This window comes from Vipera berus (genome assembly GCF_964194415.1).
Source record: "Vipera berus genome assembly, chromosome: 2".
NCBI lineage: Eukaryota > Metazoa > Chordata > Lepidosauria > Squamata > Viperidae > Vipera > Vipera berus.
Window position 1 is genome coordinate 90,696,723 of NC_138203.1, and position 6,419 is coordinate 90,703,141.

The following is a 6,419-nucleotide window of genomic DNA, read 5'->3' on the forward strand; positions in this document are numbered from 1 at the left end:
CCACAGAGTACGAACTGGAGACATCTTCAAATGAGTAAAATTCACAAGGGAAGAAGAAAACAACGCACTACCCTTCCCGGATAGCCTCACCAGCAGAGGAAAGTTATCAAAACATAATGCACACTAATCAAATGTGCCATTACTGTACCAAAATGACAACCTAACTTCCCACCACAGGGGCTGTGTAAGAATACTACAGGTAGTCCTCGACTTAAAAGTTTGCTTAATGATTGGTTACAATGGCACTGAAAAAAGTGACTCATGACCATTTTTCACCACTTAATGACCGTCGCAGCATCCCCGTGGTCACGTGATTTACATTTGGATGCTTGGGAGTGGACTCACATTTATGACGGTTGCAGTGTCCCGAGTCATGTGATCACCTTTTGCAACCTTCGGACAAGCAAAGCCAATGGGGAAGCCAGATTCACTTAACCGGATTAGTAACTTGATCAGCTGCAGTGATTCAGTTAACAACTGTGGCAGGAAAGGTCATAAGGTAAAGGTAAAGGTTCCCCCGCACGTGCGTGCTAGTCGTTTCCGACTCTAGGGGCCGGTGCTCATCTCCGTTTCAAAGCCGAAGAGCCAGCGCTTGTCCGAGGACGTCTCTGTGGTCATGTGGCCAGCATGACTAGATGCCAAAGGCGCACAGAATGCTGTTACCTTCCCACCGTAGTGGTCCCTATTTTTCTACTTGCATTTTTACCTGCTTTCAAACTGCTAGGTTGGCAGAAGCTGGGACGAGCAACAGGCGCTTACTCTGCTACGTGGCACTCGGGATTCGACCGGCCAAACTGCCGACCTTCTGATCAACAAGCTCAGCGTCCTAACCCACTGAGCCAAGGTCATAAAAGAGGGCAAAACTCAAAATTTCTCGCTTAACAGAAAAATTGGGATCAATTGTGGTCGTAAGTCGAGAACTAACTGTATTTCCCCATCAAATGATTTCGTTTCGGCGGTTTCCAAAGACGACCTTGCAAAAGTGTGCCTTTTTTGTCCTGCCCTTGGAAAGATTGACACGTGAGAAGTGGAAATGCTAGTAGGGTGAGCTTTGAAGACAAAGAAGCAGCTGGGGGCTGATAAAGGCATTGTTCACACTCTCACTTTCTTCCAAGTTGTGAAAATGGCCCAGCCCATCTCTTTAGTGCGGTTGGTCTCAAGACTCATTCCTGACTAAGACTTTAAATCAGGCTATTTAATTTCTAGTCAAGTATAGGTGCAAAACCACCCATGGGGTTATATATTTAAGCAATGCTCTTGGATGTCCATAGCATATTCGTGCACATTGTGTATATTTGTGCCTTGTTTAGATTCTGCTTTAGGCAATGACACCTTAAATGCTATTCCCACAAACGGGTTTATTTCAAAACAGAAATGCACTGTCTACTAGTTTCTGCTGACATTAAACATCAAATTGTTTTGGATGACAGAAAAATGGAAGCTCCCTAAGAGGAGATGCTGGGCATTGAAATTAGGCTATGCCTGATCCCTGCCATCAAAGATCTCTTGTTGCTTTGGGCCAATAGCATTTTTGAGGAGGCAGGTCCACTTATACACATACAATTTGGTTTAGCCAACAGGTAGCCAATAAGCAAAAAGAACAGAACATCCATCTTCTGAAGCCAGCACCCAGACAAATAGGGATTAATATCAGACAAACTATAAAGAAGAAAACAATATCTCAATCAAGAACCAAGGAGAAAACCCACACCCCACCAGCACTGACAGGGCAAACTGTTGTATATAAACAGGAAGCTTCTTTATTATGTTACTTTTATCCTGAATACAGCAAATAAAATTCATTGATGTAGATGAAAGAAACCGGTATTCACAGCTGTCTTATATGGTTAAGATGGCGCATGTTTCCTTCTTTCTCATTCAATTAACAGAAGTTTGCAATCTGAGAGGACTCCAACGTTTAATAGATTAAATTAATTGCGGCCTCAACACCATTTTATATATGACCAACATAAGAATTTCTCTTGATGAACAAATGCAAGATAAATGAAGGTAATCCATACTCCCCCTCCGATGAAGAACAGCCTGGGGGGAAAAAAATCCACCCTCCCCAGTTCTTTTGTCTCACCAAAAAAAAAAATAATAGCATGCATGAATTATTTGCTTGGATGAATTACAGTATTACTATTATTTGCAGGCAGGTAAGAAACATTATTTGGAAACTTGGGAAAACAAAAACAAGTTTTATCTGCACTTATGCTGATGCTGCTTTACTGATGACAAATCACATCAATACTTTTTATTGTTTCCATTCATACTCCCAATTGATCCTCAAATTCGATGGAAGCTCTTGCATGCTCAATTCATCTAACTTTGAAATGTCTTTTACAGGCGTACTGTAGAAAGCCAGGACATCTTCAACGCTATTCATTTGATGGAGCTGGTTATTGGGGACCGTGTGGTCCAGATCTGCTGCCATTTGGGCCAAGAGTCGATACTTTAAACTGACGTCTGCTAGGGATGTCCTCTGCCAGTCACTCGAAACTGAGGACCCCCAAATCTCTCTCACGCGAGATTCTAGATGATTCTGGAGATATTCAGGAGGAAGGTATTTTTTACTTCGTGGAGGGGGGCAAACATCTTTCACAGGTTCTTCCACTACTATTGGCTGATCTTGTTTCCTGTTGAAATAAATTAGAAGAGGATTTTTAAACCAACCTGGTGTCACACCTCCTTCATATTCAAAGGTTTACCATTTATTATCATTTATGTCCTTTATTCCAAGACAATCATTCTCCCAAAAAGGTTTGTGAGCTGTAGAAATATCTGTAAATCAAAAACCTATTTCTTAAATCCAAACAAATGAAGACATTTATCCATTCCTTCTCGTGAAGTCGTTGAGTAGGTAATGATCCTCTGGGACAGAAATAAAATAAGTTGTGTTGAATTTTGTTGGCAGTCTTCTTGGTTCAGGGGTTCTGTCCCACTGATCAGTTGGTTAAAAAAGCCTTGATATCACCTAATCTTACTGGGATTACTAAAACTGCTGCATATCTAGGCATAACTCTAAACTCAGAATCTTTTCCCTCAAAGTCTAATTATAATACTTCAGGGACGCAACTCATATTTATTAATACTAATCTGTCTGACTACTTCTTTGCTCAGTTTTCTGAAGAAATAAAATACTTGATCCCAAAATTCCAAATCACCAAGGCCCCTGAGCTCAAGTTCTTCTCCATCATAGTTTGCTTAGGTATTTGTTGATGTTAGCGCACAAATTGTCTTAAGCTAGCACTTTATTTTTAAGTGGGAACTAGGAAGGGACTAACCACAAAACCTAGCTAATGCAGACCTCCAATTTATTGTTCTGCTTATCTCACCATAAGCAGAAAATTTAATCTGTGTTATGATTGGCATTTGACATCATTACTGGTCAGCATTTATTATACAGCCATATAAAAGCTGTTTGCACCCTCCTTCACTGGGTGGTACTTATGCTTTGTCCCCAGCACTGTTCAAATGAATTAGATTCAGACTGTGTGGTCTCCCCTAGTACACTGGGTGATGGGGAATTTTCCTCCTTTATTTCCAAAAAGCTAAAAGTTGCCAGTGATAAAGAATCTAATCAACCGCACTGGCAGGAAAATGTGGAACTGTAAATCAGGGTTTTGAAAATTAACACCCTGGGAAAAGTGCTATTAATCATTGCAACTTCAGAAGTAGGAAAACATAATATGGAAGACTTAAGTTTAAAGGGCCTGACATTCAACACACAAACCAAAAGACCCAGCAACCCCAGAAGAAAAAAACGAGCCATCTACAACATACAGTGTAAGAACTGCAACAACCACTAGGTAGGACAAACAGGCAGAAGACTGGCAGAATGCATCCATGAACACCCACTGTCAGTCAAAAGGCATGACGAAAATTCTTTAACTTCACAACATATAGAATGATTTAACCATTGTTTCAATTGGGAAAATGTGACAATCCTAGACCAGGCCAAATCCAAAAATGCCAGGGAATTTCTAGAAATCAGCCATCAATAGACACGTGGACAACATCTGCCCTGTTCACCGCCCTGAGTCCTTCGGGAGAAGGGTGGTATACAAATATAATAATTAAATTAAATTAAATTAAACATCTACCTTATAGGTTAATACATCTGCCTAACAGGCAAGTGGCTCGGTTTTGAATCTCAGAAAGGTATGGCTAGCTGATGAGAGCTAAATAGCTTGAAATAGCTATACTAGTCTCCCTTTAATTCTTTGTCAGTAAATTTAAATGTTAAATTTAAATTTAGTCTACCTTATAGACTATGCAAAAGAGACAAATCAACAAGCCCCAAAGAGAAAAAGACTCCAGCATCTCCCCACCAGTAATCAGCACTCAGACCAGCATAGATTAACTCCAAGGTCAACTTCAGACCAACAATCAAGTAAGCAATACCCCAATCAAGAAACTACCAAAGAGCCAACCTAAGGCCGCCCCCACCCACCCAGGCAGGCAAGACACCAGAATACAAATCGACAACAAACAGCACTCCTTACTAGCACTGATGATGTTACCTAGTTAGGTAATGAAACGTCTGCAAGAGAACAAGCAAGCTCAAAGAGAGCACCAAGGACCCGTCATTCAACACACAATCGGAGGCTCTTATTATTTTTTTTTAATTCCATTTATATCCTGCCCTTCTCCGAAGACTCAGGGCGGCTTACAAGCTTAGCAGTAGCCTTCATTCTATGTATATACCTGCTTATTAGGGCTTTCACACACACCCCAAGCGGCATTATTACAAAGTCAGCTTAATTGCCCCCAACAATCTGGGTCCTCATTTTACCTACCTGGGAAGGATGGAAGGCTGAGTCAACCTTGAGCCTGGTGGGATGCGAACCTGCACTAATTGCAGGCAGCTGGTGTTACTTAAGGAGGCATTAGCCCACTGCTCCACCAAGGCTCTCTAGATAAAAGCTGTAGATTAAAAAAGCCTAACATTTTGCGTTCCAAGGAATCTCTCCCCCGAATAACTTGGTTTGCAAACATCTGGGCGATCCTAAGACGGCAGCCCAGAATCTCTTTTTGCTGCCATCTAGTGCCTTTTGAATTTTTGCAACTCAATTCTGTTAACCGTTCCCCACTGTCTTACTCCACTTCCGAACTTATCCCCCCTGTTATGTAACCATCCCAATACGAGGAGCCTCTTTCCATGATTTTTCCATGGAAAGAGGCTCAATCAGACACTTACTTCTGTCTTCCCCAGAAATTCCTGCGTCCGGGCACCCCCAAACTCAGCCGGTGTCTCCACGCTTTCAGCAGCGCACTGGAAAACGCCATCTTGCCGACGCAAAGAAAGCGCCACCTCTCGAAGGACTACGTAGAGCACGAAAGCCCTTCCGTAGCCCTTGGCATTGTGGGATATGTAGTTTGTTCCTTTCCATAGAGACATAATACAATAGAAGTAACTGGACGCGATTAGTGCTGCCTTAATGCGAAGTCGCTGTTGTTCAGAAAAATAAAACGTGGGGCTTTGCCACGGCTGGTTGTGTACTTCCTGTTGCCGTAGCGGTCGGATCGTGCTCTGTTGTTTTTTCCCGGCCCTAGAAAAGGTGCGGAAAACAAATTAGAGAGCGAAAAGAACCGCTTGTCACAGCTTTTATTGGCAGATAGTCCACATCAGTTTAAAACTGGACAGGTTTTAATTGCATCGTGACTTTCTTGCCGCTCTCCACCCTAGAGAAATAACAACAACAAAAAATAATAATAATAATAATAATAATAATAATAATAATAATAATAATAATAATAATAATAATAATAATAATAATAATAATAATAATAATAATAATAATAAGTTGGAAGGGATCTTAGAGGTCATCTAGTCCAACCCCCTGCTCAGGCAGGAAACCTTATACCATTTTAGGCAAATGGCTGTCCAGTCTCTTCTTAAAAACTTCCAGTGTTGGAGCATTCACCACTTCTGGTTAATTGTTCTAATTGTCAGGAAGTTTCTCCTTAGTTCTAGGTTGCTTCTCTCCTTGACTAGTTTCCATCTGTTGCTTCTTGTCCTGCTTTCAGGTGCTTTGGAGAATAGCACCTCTTCTCTGTGGCAGCCCCTGAGATATTGGAACACTGCTATCATGTCACCCCTCACTCTTCTCTTCGTTAAACTACACATACCCAATTCCAGCAACCGTTCCCTATATGTTTTAGCCTCCAGTCCCCCAATCATCTTTGTTGCTCTTCTCTGTACCCTTTCTAGAGTCTCAACATCTTTTTTACATCGTGGTGACCAAAACTGGATGCAGTATTCCAGGTGTGGCCTTACCAAGGCATTGTAAAGTGGTATTAGTACTTCACTTGATCTTGTTTCGATCCCTCTGTTAATGCAGCCTAGCACTGTGTTGGCTTTTTTGGCAGCTGCAGCACACTGCTGGCTCATATTGAAGTGATTGTCTACTAGG

General features: G+C 41.6%; 1 long non-coding RNA gene across 2 annotated transcripts in view; it reads right to left on the reverse strand.

Moving 5' to 3' along the window:
• Nucleotides 1-5,332, reverse strand: part of LOC308662277 — a 907,910-nt gene extending 902,578 nt beyond the window's left edge. For both annotated transcript variants that reach the window (XR_014025156.1, XR_014025157.1), the window contains exon 1: nucleotides 5,204-5,332. This is a non-coding gene — a long non-coding RNA (uncharacterized lncRNA). The remainder of the gene's footprint in view (nucleotides 1-5,203) is intronic.
• Nucleotides 5,333-6,419: the final 1,087 nt, after the last annotated feature.